We start from the raw sequence: 15588 nt of genomic DNA, 5'->3' as shown, positions 1-15588 counted from the left end.
TCTGTGTCTCCCTCTCTCTCTGCCCCTCCCCTGCTCACGCTCTGTCTGTCTCTCTCTCTCAAAAATAAATAAACATCACTTTGCCCTTAAAAAAAAAAATAGAGCCATATATTTTAACACAAGCCACACATTTATAAAATATAACCATTGTTGCAAACCAGACAAATTAGTGAGGAGGGTAGGATTGATTTCCCCTTTCACAAATCTCTTCAATGCCTGGATTAACACAAGACAGCTGGTTGCTCGTCTCTGCTTCTGTATTCCATCTCTTGGGAGATCGCACTTGCGGAAAATGTCACTGTGTGCTTGTGACAGACTGAGAGGAAAACGGGCAACTAAACCCTCAGCGTTATTATGCAAATAGTTTCAATATCCTGGACCCCCTGATGGGTCTTCCAAACTCCCTGGGGTCCTCAGCTCACACTTGGAGAACAGCTGATCTAGTGGTTCTCACCAGGGAGATATGGACCCCCGAGAAAGGACAAACTTATGGGTTGCACAGAATATGTGCTGAGGCTGAAGTCAGACAACAGCTGTGTTAACAAGCAAAGTTTCGGGGCACCCAGGGGGCTCGGTCGGTTAAGCGTCTGACTCTTGATTTCCGCTCAGGTCACGATCTCACCGTTCGTGAGTTCAAGCCTCCCGTCAGGATCTGTGCGGGCAGCTTGGAGCCTGCTTGGGATTCCTTCTCTCTCTGCCCCTCCCCTGCTCATGCTCTCACGCTCTCGCTCTCTCTCTCTCTCTCTCTCTCCCCCTCTCTATCAAATTAAAGAAATAAAACATTAACACAATTTTTTTAAAAAAGCAAAGTTTTGTTCTAGGATTCCATGTTATGACTGTAACCGCATTTAGTCTTTTTTTCTAAAAGTAATCTCTCTACCCAACGAGGAGTTCGAACCGGGACCCCAAGATCAAGAGTCGCACACTCCACTGACCGAGCCAGTCAGGAGATACAGAATTTTGCCTTTAAAGCTGGGAGTAACAGGAAGTGTTTTGGGGGGTCTGGTCTCTCAGGAAGTCTCTGGGGGCTGTTCTACCTTCGTTTCTCTACCATGCCCTCTCCATAGGGCTGGTTGACTTTTTACCCTTCGTTGTCCTCTGAGATTTTGTTGAAGTGGAAGCGTTTTAAGGGGCGTTCGTTGAACCAGTGAGCTACAAATAAAAACAGGTTTCCCTCGAAGCCCCTTTCAATAAGTACAACAGGTAGAGCAACATTATGCTTTAAAGGTACAAAACCAAAGTACTCCATCAATGTCCCTTTTGGAAATTTCCTGGCCTCGCCTCTCAATTATATTACGCAACTAACTTCAAATGTTTTCTGCGGTTCTACCTTAAATATTCGACCTTGCTGGGAGGGAGCAGGTCAGATTTTCAACAACTGTGGTTAGTTCACATAGAAAATGATCTGTTGGCTATCTGCTGTGGGGAGGCTCTTAGGCAGTTGTTCCCACAGGGGGCAATTTTACGCCCCGCGGTACATTTGGGTACCCTTGGCAGTGTCTGGAGACCATTCTGGCTGCGCGGGCTGGGGTTGGGACGTGCTACTGGCCTCTAGTGGTAGAGCCCGGGAATGCTGTTCCATGCCCTGCAGCCCAGGCCCCCAGGAGGAAGAAGCCCAGGGCCTCAGTCGTCAATAGCACCGCAATTGTGACTCTTGGCTACAAGGAATGACTTTGGCTTTCACTTTCATCTTAGAACAAGGGCCTGTCTTTTTTCTGAAAGTGGCATTTATTCTGCTTTCTTCAACAGGACCTTCCTCACTTCTCCTCTGATCGTATCTCTGAAGGAGTTTTTAGAACCCTAATATGATCGGCTTAGAATGTTTATAAGATTTGAAAACGGCGGAGTGCATTGTGAGCTCACTTTAACATATCACTTGAACACAGGGTCTAAGAGTTATTGGGGAGGCAGTGTGTGAATTTCAGTTTGAAAAAGAGTAAACGGGGTTTGCTGTTGCAGGCATCACCAGATGTTTTTTGTTTTTCTTTCAATTTTTCTATAATGTTTATTTAGTTTTTTGAGAGAGAGAGACAGACAGACGGAGTGTGAGCAGGGGAGGGGCAGAGAGAGAGGGAGACACAGAATAAGAAGCAGGTTCCAGGCTCTGAGCTGTCAGCACAGAGCCTGACACTGGGCTCGAACCCACAAACTGTGAGCTCATGACCTGAGCCGAAGTCAGACACTTAACCGACTGAGCCACCAGAGCGCCCATGGAACCATCAGAGGTTTTTAAAGTCTAGAACAAACTGAGAACCTCAAAAAGCAGTGTATAAGGTATGGCATTTTGGGAACAGTGATTACGTTCTTTAGGGAGGCCTGTCACCAGGAGTCCCTTAGGAACACCTGGAATATCTGTCTTTTGAAGACAAGGCAAGTTGCTTTTCAGAATTTTATATATATGAAGCAAAAAGCTCATGAATCTTACTAATTTTTTCTTGCTGTTTTCTTCAATTTAGAAAATATCACCTTTATGAGAAACAGAAATAAAATCACTATTATGGTATACAAATGTTCACTACTGACCACACAACATGACCCTAGTTGAAGCAGATTAAAGTTTTGGTGACATCGTCATTGACAGACCATAGCTTTAGAGCTGGGAAATTTTCAATCAAGTGAACAATAATAATTAGGCAACCCCTTTACAAAGTCCTTCAGATTTGAGAACATATATCATATCATGTAAATGTAGACACAGTCATTCAGATGGTGACAAGTTGCGGACAGATGCTTGCCTGGAAGGGTAGGAAAGAGTAGGTCATGGGCCTCTCGTGGAGTACTCCAGAAAAGCCAGGACATGGCCTGATTACTTCCAATTACAAAGCAGAATGAACATTTATCAATTATGAGACAGAATTACTGTTGTGAGCTGTAGTCTTGAACCACCAAAACATAGTTCATCAAGATATAAAGCCTGAAATGGATCGTGCAAGGAAGGGGAAACAAGCAGGAAAGGAGAGGGAAAAACCCACCCCAGTCTAGTTGTCATTAAGCCATTGCCATGTTCGATGTCATATAAATGCATACTTGGAAGAAATTGCACACTGCCCATACTTCAATTCGTGTGCCAAATAGTCAAAAATTAGATAACAAATTGTTCCCGGGCACCTGGGTGGCTCAGTGGGTTAAGTGTCCGACTTCGGCTCAGGTCACGATCTCTCAGTTTGTGGGTTCAAGCCTCGCATCGGGCTCTGTGCTGACAGCTCGGAGCCTGGAGCCTGCTTTGGATTCTGTGTCTCCCTCTGTCTCTTCCCCTCCCCTGCTTGCCCTCTGTCTCTCTCGCCCTCAAAAATAAATAAAACATTAAAAAAAAAAACAAAACCAAATTGTTCCCATAGCAACGTCTATCTGTAAACAGCATAAATATATTTTATATGCAACTTAATAAGGGTTTTCTTATGATCATTTGTGTAGTTTTCATTTAATTAATTCACAGACATGCTTGGCTGAAGAGTGAATTATTCATTGTGGGAGAAGGGAGCGCAATAGTTCAATAAATGAAGGTCAGGCTTAACGATCGGGGAGAGAATCTTGACCTCGAAGTTTGGATTTGGATGCAAGTAACTTAGAGACATTTCAAACAAAAATGACATTTATTTTTACTTCCTGCGATAACAGTACTTCTGTGTTTTGTACTGTGGGTGTTGCGGGGAAAAGCTGAAGGTAGATACATGTTTAGTCCTCAAGCTAAGAGTGTGGAGTTCTCCCCGTCTCCCAGGCATCTTCTGGATGCTGCCCCAAGGCAAGGCCCGAAAGGCTCCGGATTTACCAGGAGATGCCCTGGGCTACCTCCTGCCAGTGGCTTTACCTCCAGGCAACGCTTGGGAAATTTACAAGTACTCAAAAGGGATAACAATGTAAAAACAACCATAAAGGGCTATTCGATCTTTTAAAGTTAAACAGCCAAAGAGTCTAAATTAAGAGTATAAGGCAAACACTGGAACGGAGGGTAACGGAAGCGATTTGAAGGTACTCAGTGCATATCGCGTTCCACATGTGAGCTCTTTTTAAGACACCGGATTTTAGTATGAGGCAGCTCAGAGGGGGAGCCAGAGTACAGCACTACAGGGGACTTGTTGGATTTAGATTAGGAAAGCAAAGGGCGTGGGGAAGGGAGAGACATTATTTATGCCAATTAGTAGGCAGGGAATTCTTTGGAATGATCACTAGAAGTACTGTGACACCACTATGGCCCTCCTTGCCTCTCCAGGGGGGAAGCAGAGTATGTCTCCAAGACTGAGGTAGCTACCCTCCCCAGCAAAGGGGCAGGAACTTCTGTGCGTCCATTCACGGCGGGGTTTTTTTGTTGTCGTTGTTGTTTGGGTTTTTTGGGGGACAGCCTTGGAGAAACAGCTGTGAAGAGCAGTCCCCATGAAGGCAGTAGTGGCACTGGGGGGCCCAGGGGCTTCTGCTGAGTGGGCTTGCAAGGCAGGAGGAAAAGTACTCTGAAGGCCCCGCAAGCACTTAGGGGGAGGCCTGTTGGGCCAGTGGAGCCTCCCAAGGCCAAGGCCACATTGCAGGCTGTTGCAGAGCATTTAACCATCTGGGGGTATGGCATGGCACCCGGAGATAGGCTAGGAAGGGGACGGCTCCGGACAAAAGCAACCAGCTTTGAAATCGGCCAAACCTAGATTGCAACCCCACTGACCGCCTGTGGGACGTTTCCTGAACATTTCCGCACCTTGGTTTCTCATCTGTAAAATGGGGATAATACGTCACCGGCTTGTCAGGACGATTCAAATCAGGTAAATTAGTGGACAGCGCCTAACACACAACAGGTGCTTCATAAATGGCAGTGACTGGGGTTTAGGCAGTACAGGTGATGCTGTAAACCTTGACAAATTTTACCTAATTTTGTTCCCTCCTCAAATGTTCTCCCCTCCCAAGCCGGTAAAAATTGATCTATTTTCATTTCTCTTTTTCCAGATTCATTCAGTCACATAATGATTGGAGTAGTATTGCTATAAGTGGAGAAAGACCAGGGATTTGGGGGTCAGCTTGTCAGATTCCCCCTGTTGGGTAGTGAAACTGACTTTGTTTTTACGCCTTTGTTTTCTTAGCTGAGGATCACGGTGAAGTTTAAATGAGCCTAGGATTATAAAATGCCAAGGAGGTGCTGGGCACAGAGCAGGCATTCAAGAAATGGTTTTGACCTCTCTCATTTCTTGGGAGAACAGCCCATATAGTTGTCACATTAACTGCCCTCCGATCCTCAGTCATCTATAGGCAGTAATACATGAATCCCGGCAGCGAGGGCTGGACCCCAGCTCGGGTGACAGGTTTCGCCATCCCGCCGGCACTGAGCGGAGTCACTACAGCCTCCGCTCGTCTTTCTTGGGTCTTCTTCTCTGAACCAGGAAAATGCAGTGTTCTTTAGGAGAGGGCCTCAGTGCACACGTGTTCACACTTCTAGATCAATAGAAAATTCCATCAGGATCGACAGGGGGAGCCTGTGCTTCAGTGGGAAAAACTGCCTGGAACACACCGATCCTGGTTACCGGATTCTATGGGAGCTATTTTATAACTCCTGCAAGGTCAGGGCCGTTCTACTGACTGCCTTCACGACAGTGCAAGCTGACTTCGCCTCTATTTGCATATTTCTTTCAATATTCCTGATCTGTACGTGTATCTGTTTCTTGGATTCTCCTTTGGAGTACTTGTAACATCACAGCACCTTCTTAATTAATGAGTTAAATAAAATCCTTTACAGGGGTTAATTTTATATCCATACAAGAGTCATGATTTTACCTTGTTCTGAAAATGATCTTTTAATAGGTAATTATTACATACCTACTAATATATCTAATGCTGTACCAGATACTGCTACAGCTAAATGAATATGTTCTATTCATTTTGGACTTAAGGCATTTACTTCCAGAGTGAAGCATCAGAACTAATGTCTCCGATCTCTCCAATTTAATAAGCACATTTACTAGTGCTCATTTCTTCCCATTGACATATATCGTGTTTCTAATCTACATTCCTATGTCACTAGACCAAGAGAAATATCAGAATTGAATGTTATTTTACCAATAGAAACGGAGTAAAACCTAACAGCAGCAGACAGAAAATTAGGAATATGTTCTTTCAAAATCCTATTTTTCAAGTCTCAATCTGAACTTCTAAAACCTTAAATAATACATAAAAAATGCTGGTCTCTCATTGATATAGGTGAATACGGTCATTCCCATTCTGCTTATTGATAACCCGAGGCATAGAGAAGAAATATCGTAATATTTAATTACCCTTATAAGTATCTTCTTATATGCTTAATGCTTCAAATCAAGAGAGAAATTTGAAACTCTGAGTCTCATGAAAGCCAGCTTGAAAGCATTTGCCCAGAAACTGGTGTTAGTATCAATAGTTTTCTTTACCACAATTTAGTTTACCTAAATGTTCGCTGGACATATCCTGAAACTTCACCTTCGAGGAACTTCTTTGGTATTTGAAATTTAGATGTGATTTTTGTAGACCAGGTAACTCTGAAATTGTAAAATGGAAAATATGGACCTTGCCCTGGTTCTCCAGACCCCAGCCCAATGCCCAGGAGATATCGGCATTAAGCCTTTCTAGTGTACCTTTCAATGGCCATTTTAATGACATACCAAAATTCACATCCAATGGAATTCTCTGTAGCTTTTAAAAAGGAGGAGAGAGGTCTATGGAAAACTCTTCAAGGTGTACTAATTTAGCCTTTAATTGATCATATGTATTGTAAATATTTTCCCAGTTCCCTTTTACATTGGTTTTGGTATTTGATCTTCATCTATTTAAATTTTGAAAGTTACTGTTAAGTGCAATACTTATTGCCAGCTTAAGGTATATGAAGAAGGACTCTTAGGTGAATAAACTGTGCAGGAAAACCAAATGAACTATAAAACTAAAAGTTAAAAGACTTGGAAATGCAAAGCAATTACCAATAACGTGTAGCAGCTTTCTGTACTGATTTCTCATTCAAGCTGCCATACATTGATCTGGTTATCTGAAACTTTTCCTAATGCCAATATTTTCTCGCTCATGGAAATGAAGTGTACGTGCAGATTCGACTTATGTTTTCAAAAGCACTGAGCCCTGGCTGACTCTGGAGGGCAGCAAAGAGGCCTCTCCATTTCGTGGCTGTCATCAGTAGACTTATTTTTCAGAGGATCTTTCTAAAATTGTGGGTAATACTTTAAATACACATAATTGGTCGTTCTTAAAACAGTCCAAGATATGAAGACATTATTATACACTGAGGCCGACGATACCGCAAAAACCTCGATCGGTTCACAAGCCGGAGAGGAAAAGTCCAGTGTCTTCTGGATGGTGAGCTAGGCTCTTCAGAACCTGCCTCAACCTGTCTGTTCCATGATAATCTGGCATGGTGACTCACTAAGATCCAGGGACACTGATCCCGGCATGGGGAACACCAAAGCCCTGTCATGAGCCTGACAGTCCATGCTATTCCCTCTTTCCACAAAGTCCTTGGCTTAACTATGGAGAGTGAATTCCTGCTCATCATGTGAGCATCACCTCATCTACTCAAACCATCTCCAGTTCTGGTCATTTCTCTAGTTCAGCCCTGGCTACACTCTAAGGTGATTATCTTCTTATAGTATATTGATTCACTCCACTTAATAGTAAACTATTTAGTGTAGAGCCCCTTGCTTTATATTCATTTTTAAATCCTACCACACAGTAGCCACCGTGTGTTTAAGGAATGGATGAGTCCAAACATGCATGAATGAATAGTTAGAGGGAGCAAGGATTTTTAGGTTCTGTTTTCTTAGAAATTCTATGTCATGGAAACATCACAAAGAGATACAGACATTTCACTTCCAATAAAAGCCTATCTTAACTTCAAATGGCCCTAGGACAGCCAGCAGTGGAGGGCTGCTGGAAAAGAACTTGTACAAATCTTTGACCTTGAAGCCCCAGGTACCAGAAGCCCACCTTCCTCAGTAACCCAGGGCAGTAAGAAGACAGTTATTTATTATAACTCTGACAATGGAAATCGCCAGCAGTTCTGACTGTGGCTGTGCGAGGCAGAATAGGCTGAGGGAGGAGAATTTAGTGAAGAAAAAAAATGTTTCCTTTTAAATCTAGGACAAAGAGGAAAATGTGTAATGGCTTACCTATCTTGGTGGGGAAAGTATACTGAAATAGAATGAAGGAAATCAGCATTACTTCCTATTTGTTATCACTGAACTTTGGGTTATAACCAAGATAAGAATGAGGTACTGCACATGCGAAAAGAAAGGTGGCTTTCTCATCACCAAGAGATACGCGCGAGGGCCAGTTCGGTGTGTGAACTTGGGAAAAAGGCAGTTTCTGCTGTTTCCTAAATGATTCCAAAATACTCCTCAAACAGACGTGTGCCCCAAGACTCAATTCCTAAATCCAAAGAACAGTGAGCAGTTATTAACACGATCTGCTATGTGAAAAATCCCACCCTCCCACCTCAAGAGGAAGGTGAATTAAAGACTTTAGATAATTTCTTATTCATTTTTACTCCTTCAACTTTTATACATTTAAGACGGTTCATCTCACAGCTGCTGTTTTTATTGTCTTGAAATTCCAGGGGGGAAAGGCATCTTTCCTTCATTTCATTTCTGGCAGCCTGATGAACATAATCACAAAATTCTTTGAAAAACAGGAATCTTCCCTAGGGCTCCCAGGGGATTAGAGCAGACCAGGTCAAGCAAAGGCTCAAATACGACCAATACGACCAATGTGTTAGAGCACGAGAAGCCCATTACAAATCTTTTGTGGCACTGCATTTCCCCGAGTTTTCAAGGCCCCATTGTATTCACATGATCCCATACTGAATTGCATTTTGATTCTATAGCTACCTGACACTCTGTGTAGGATGCTGGGTCACGCCAGAGAAGACAGTTTTCAGTCCCTGCCTTGTAGGTGCTCCAGGTCTCTTACTCTTTGATGACCTCTCTACTCAGCACTGTTTCCTGGCCACTCCCCCAATTCACCCAACATCATCCTTGTCTCCGGATTACAAAATGCCTTGCCTCTGGAATGACTGAAGTGATCCAGAAGATTGCGTTTCTGGTTAAGGGGCTAAAGCTTCACTCCATCATGTTAACCCACTTTGTATTTTGGAAAGATTCTAGATTTGTCGTAAAGTCATGAAGATAGCTCCAGGTAATCCCTCACCATTTCACCCATTGGCAACACGTATGTTACTATGAACTAAACTCCAGGCTCTATTTGGATTTCTAAAGTTTTCCCATTAATGTTCTTTTCCTGTTCCAGGATGCATTGTGGGGTGCCACATGACATTCTGTTGTCACATCTCTTTAGTCTCCTCTGGTCTGACAGTTTCTCGGTCTTTCCTTATTTTTCATGACCTTGACAGTTTTGAGGAGTACTGGTCGGGGATTTGATAGACTGTCTCAAAAATTGGGTTGGTGTGACATTTTTTTCACGATTAGACTGGGTTATGGATTTTTGGAAAGAATATCGCTATGGTGATATGCCTTTCTTATTACATTATGTCAACAGTACATGCTCTCAACATGACTTATCACTGCTGATATTAACCTTGATCACCTGGCCAAGGTAGTGCTTGCCAACTCTCTCCACTGTAAAGGTTTGTTTGTTTATGCGTCTACATATTCTGCTTTTTGGCAGTAACTCACAAAGCGCAGCTTACAAATCAAGGACGGGGGTGGGGCGGGCGGTGGTGGCTAAACTCCACCTCCTGGAGGAAATATTTATGTAAATTATTTGGAATTCTTTGGTAAGGAATATTTGTCTCCTTTGTCATTGTTTATTAAAGTATTCATTTATATCAGGATGGAGTCATGTCTATTTATTGTTTGTATTTGGTTACAATGTAATACTACACTATTATTTTCTTGCTCAAATTTTCCAGGTTTGGCCCTTGGGCACACTTTAAGGTGAGCTTCTGTGTCCCTTGGATTTATCTTCATTTTTTTAAAATTATGTTTTTAAGTTTATTTATTTTGAGAGAGAGAGAGGGAGAGAGAGAGAACATGCGTGCACACGCGAGCAGGGAAGGGGCAGAGAGAGGGGGAGAGAAAGAGAATCCCAAGCAGGTTCCATGCAGTCAGCACAGAGCCAAACGTGGGGCTTGACCTCTCGAACTGTGAGAATATGACCTGAGGAAATGAAGAGTCAGAGGCTTAAAAGACTGAGCCCCCAGGCACCCCTTCATTTATTGTTTTAAAAAACACTTCCAAACTTTCCAGTGCAACAAGATGTTGTAGGTTTATCCTGTACTTTCCCTCTTTGGATCCCCAAATCAGCCATTTCTATAAGGAGCCGTGCTTCCTTATATTGGAAAATGGTATAATCCTTTCAGTTTAATACGGGCCTTAATAAGAGCCATGTGCCTTGGGGTGCCTGAGTGGGTCAGTCAATGGAATGTCTGACTCTTGATTTTGGCTTACTTCATGGGCTCACCTTCGTGGGATATAGCCCCACACAGGGCTTACTGAGCATTAAGCCTGCTTGGGATTCTCTCTCGCCTTCTCTTTCTGCCCTTCTCCCACTCACTCACTCTCTCTCTCAAAATAAATAAATAAACATTAAAAAAAAAAGTCATGTGCCTTAACCTGCCTTGATCCTGCTTATTGATTCCAGTATTATGGCTTGTGGAGTATAAAATGCACTTATTAAACTCACTAAGTACCTGCTTACTAAAATTAAATATTAAATTGTGAAATTGCAGGTTCTGGACAAAGCTCGTTTTTGGGGAAATCAATGCAGTTATCATTAAGTGCAGCATTAGCACTTAAAATTAAATAGTGCCTTCACACAATGACACATGGCTGAAAAATTTTTTGCCGGATGGAACAAACTCGATCAACGCATATTTTATCTTTTGTTATTATTTTACCATAAAACAGAAATCTGAGCCATTCAGATTTCAAAAATTATCCAATTAAACTCAGGTTGTGTAAATGTTTACATCAGAACATTTATTCCAATCTGGAAAGCATTTAAGGGCATCAGCATTAATGGGAAGTCAAGTTTCCCGGGATTTCCAGTGGGCAGTTAACATGTATCCAAAACAAATGCGCCATGAATATTTTCATGTTTTGGCATGGTCAAGGCTTCCTAAGAAAACAGTACTGGCCCCTGGGTTAAAGACTAACTGTAGAGCAGCCCCAAGGATCCAGGCGTCCATAATGACACGGTCTTATGTAGACCCTGGGTCGACATTCCAGAGTACTGATGTGGAGATCTTTGCCTCCTCTCCCAGAGAGGATCTGGCTACATTTCCGAGCAATGAAATCCTCTCTCTCTAGAGGGGAAGAAGGACAGATGTGTTAGTAGTTCCTATGTAATAAGCTCTGGGTGTCACAATTCTGGAGTTCTTCTGCTGTGGTGGAAAGCTTCTATACACAGCTAGATACACCTGGCTTTCACTGAATTGCCCTGGAAGAATTGGGGCTCTGGGAAAAGTGTCTATGTGAGCAAACAGTCTACATCTGATCCAGAGGTCTGTGGTATGTATGTGTGGTGTGTATAAACACATACACATATGACAGTGACAGGCTGATGTGGTAGCTTGAGAGTAACATTTCAGACACTTTACAGCTTTAGACTCAAGAATGCAAACCAATACCCCAAGAAAACCAGGACTGTGTTTCCATACACACCCCCTGGTTTGGTGATATGGTGTTTCCCCTGATTTCTATGCATGTATACTATAAATGCCATTAAAATGCTGAATATCACCCATGATGAGAAACATCAAACATCCTAACCTCCAAGCTTTCACCTGGGAAAAATGTCTTTACCTTATTGCATGCAAACACACAACAGACCAAGATTTTCTTTTGCCCCATGCCTCATGACCAATTCTTTCAATGGCGTTTCACTCTGGGCCTCAGCATGCACGGTCAGTTCACAGAGTGTGTGTGTACATGTGAAGTTTCACCTCAATTTCCTGTGTTTCATTTTGTTTCCTCTTTCAACTAACACCGCTGAAAAGAATAAAAGAACTAATCATAACACGTTGTACTTCTTTTCCTCCTTTTTTCCTCCCAAGGAGATGAAAGGACTTCACACTGGGTTCCACAGAGATTGAGAAAGAAGTCTCTTAAGTAGATAGACTGCAAGTATTTTCATAATTGTCCAAATGAGGGAAATGGATCTGGAGAGATTTCTGCCTATGGCCAGTACCAGAAAGGAGCAATACGGGCTAATTTCCTGGATATCATAGAGCGCGATAGTCAAAAGTTTGACCAGATCATTTGAGTTAGGCACTTCTTTTGTAAAACAGTAAGAGGAAATCCCTATAAGAAGACAGTACCTTAAGAAAATAATATTTCAAGTTATAGAAAGATTATCATTTATTGTCAACCCTCTCTGGGAAATAACTCCCCCCCACCCCCGCAAACAAATAGGTTCATCCAACCTGGAGGTCGATTTTGAGACCCAAATCATGTACATTAACTACTGAAAAATGAAGTCGAAATCCTTGAACACATTCATTTTGCTGAAAGAGACTGAAGTGGTTATGGGTAGCATGTGAAAATTGAGTGCTGGATGGGTATGACTTGAGTTGGTTGATGTCCATTAGAGAAAAAAGAAAAATCTCCCCAGTTTCTATACACCTACTATAAGTGAGGGATGTGTATTTGCCCTTTGGCTTCATGATTGCTTAAAATCTGTCATCACGTCAGTGAGAGCTTTTTCTCTTAGAGATATTCACAGAGAAATAGCTTTCTTTATTTTTGATTCTTTTCAAATATAATGTGCCATAGTTTCCCCATACTTCTGATCCTTATTGTATATCCAGTGTTAATCTTGAAAACACCTTTTCCTCTGGCTCACAAAATGTGCTTGCTGTAAAGCAATGCTCGGAGGACCATCAAAGAGTCACTGTTGCTCAAGGATTTCAGGTTTGCTGTTTTTACCAGAAACCAGCCTGGTGGCTATAGCTTTAGCTGGGAATGTACACACTTGCACAAGACCATGCACAATTCTGTGTACGCACGATCTAGAAACAGGCTCCTTACTATCATCAGATTCGCCAAAAGTATGCGGAACCCAAATGAAGAAGTCTTGGTCTAAAGCAGCGATTGTCAGTCTTTTTTCATTATTGTCCCTGAGGAGACTTTTTAGACATTTTTCCTAACAGACCTACCCCACGCATGACATTTCACCAAAGATTTATTATAAATTGTTTATGTACTATATTCATCTGTGCTTTATACAAGAAAAGGATAAAAGATTTTTGTCTCTATGAAGCAAATCTCGGGGTGTCTGGGTGGCTCAGTCGACTGAGCATCCGACTTTGGCTCAGGTCATGATCTCATGTTCATGGGTTCGAGCCCCACGTCGGGCTCTGTGCTGATGGCTCGGAGCCTGGAGCCTGCTTCGGATTCTGTGTCTCCTTCTCTCTCTGCCCCTCCCCTGCTCACACTCTGTCTCTTTCTGTCTGTCAAAAAATAAAATTAAATGCTAAAAAAAAATTTTTTTTAAATAAAAAAAGAAGCAAATCTTGCCCACGTCAGGGTGATGACAACCTCCATTGAGAATGTCCAGTCTGCAGGGTGACAACCGAGTCCTTCTGTCCAGTTCACTGCCTACGGCTTCTGCTCAGTTCAGCTCTAACCATGCGGAAGCCAGCAGTGTTGGGGCCATCGCCCAGCACGCCAGCCTCAAATTTACTCGCACAACCATATCGTCCACCATCTCAGCAACGCCATGAAGTTTGTACTGGATGCATGTTCCTCACTCTTCCTCAAAATACCTAAATTTATTTCCTTGTCATCAACCTGTTCATGGCATCATCAGCTTTGATTTGGTTGTCTTTTCTCCTTGGAAGTCTCCTTTTCTTCCATGACATAGATCAGGAAAATACACACACTAGTACCATGGCATAATCTTTATGTTTGTGCTTTAGATGGCAGGTAGTCTCGGCCTCACTACTATTAGATATCTGATTTTGAGTAATGGTGATAAAAATAATGTTTTTTCTGGAGACAGCTAATGGGCTTTGCCAGGCACACTCCACCTTCCCACAAGTTTTCTTTCAGAGAACCACTTGCGTCCCCTTGCACCCATGTCCATGTCGAGGTGACCCCCGAAACCTGGCTCCTGTGTTGGTCATAGGACGTAGGCCAATGATCACAGCCCACCAGGATTAGGGACATGATTTGTGGGACACAGTTTAAAATGAAAATGCGAGGGGCGCCTGGGTGGCTCAGTCGGTTAAGTGTCTGACTTCGGCTCAGGTCACGATCTCGCAGTTCGTGAGTTCAAGCCCCGCGTCAGACTCTGTGCCGACAGCTCAGAGCCTGGAGCCTGCTTCGGATTCTGTGTCTCCCTCTCTCTCTGCCTCTCCCCCGCTCATGTTCTGTCTCTCAAAAACAAACATTAAAAACATAATAAATAAGGGGCGCCTGGGTGGCGCAGTCGGTTAAGCGTTCCACTTCAGCCAGGTCACGATCTCGCGGTCCATGAGTTCGAGCCCCGCGTCAGGCTCTGGGCTGATGGCTCGGAGCCTGGAGCCTGTTTCCGATTCTGTGTCTCCCTCTCTCTCTGCCCCTCCCCCGTTCATGCTCTGTCTCTCTCTGTCCCAAAAATAAAATAAAAAACGTTGAAAAAAAAAATTAAAAAAAAAACATAATAAATAAAATGAAATGGGGGCGCTGGGCTCCCTCGGTTGGAAGACTATGCAAGTCTTGATCTTGGGGTCACAAGTTTGAGCCCCACATTGGGAATAGAGACTACTTAAAAAGTGAATAAGCTTTAAACACAAATAAAATGAAAACGCAGGACCCCTTGTTCAAAAATCAATACGGAGTTCAACATGGTTAGCAGCAGAATATTAAAACAAGCACGGAACCCTTCTAAGGACAGGGTCCTGTCTGTTTGCACACGTTGCGCACCCGTGAGGTCAGCCCTGCGTCCCATGCTGCCCGCCACAGGTAACAGTTCAGTAACAGACACCACAGCAATCGAGATCGTTAGACCTATACCTTGTGTGGGACGTACGCTGGGGAAGGAGAGACACTGGCTGTCAGATCCAAAGTTTGCAATATGTATCTGCCAGAAAATGAAGCCAGCCTAGAGGGAAGCTGAGCTAAGACAAGGCGAAGAAGACACTGAATTGTGATGAGGATTGTTGGAGCCCCCTGGATCCAGACAGACCACTGGATAGGAGCCACCAAAGCCCTCTTTGTTCTCAAAGCACTTGGAGTTCAAGTTTCTGCCACTTGTAACCAGAAGAGTCTTGACAAAGAAAAAGCTACGTTCCCGGTCTGTTGGGACAATGGGATTCACCCAGTACCTGGAACAGATCAATATTAACTGCTATCATTATAATGATGCATACTTCCAACTCCTAAAACACTGCCAATCTTTTGTACTCTATATGCACCACCCACTACTTTCTATTGTTAATTTGGGGTGTATGACAACCGGATTTAAAGCTTTTTGAGAGTAAAGGTTACTTTCAAAAATATTTTACAAACCCTAGGATAGTGACCTGAATAGGATAGATAATACTCGTAAACACGGTCAATGTGATTGTGTTAACATAGGACGTGAATTGATTCCAAAGTTAGCACCCTGCAGTGAAATTAAATATAGATAAGTGTGTTTACAATA

General features: G+C 43.0%; 1 protein-coding gene across 7 annotated transcripts in view; it reads right to left on the bottom strand.

Annotated features, from left to right (window-relative positions):
• Nucleotides 1-15588, bottom strand: part of FRMPD4 (FERM and PDZ domain containing 4) — a 688829-nt gene that overhangs the window by 122428 nt on the left and 550813 nt on the right. The gene's annotated exons all lie outside the window — the stretch shown is intronic.

Source organism: Acinonyx jubatus, chromosome X (genome assembly GCF_027475565.1).
Source record: "Acinonyx jubatus isolate Ajub_Pintada_27869175 chromosome X, VMU_Ajub_asm_v1.0, whole genome shotgun sequence".
In the NCBI taxonomy this organism is placed as follows: domain Eukaryota; kingdom Metazoa; phylum Chordata; class Mammalia; order Carnivora; family Felidae; genus Acinonyx; species Acinonyx jubatus.
Note: the sequence above shows the minus strand (reverse complement) of the source record. Positions and strands in the feature narration are given on the sequence as shown.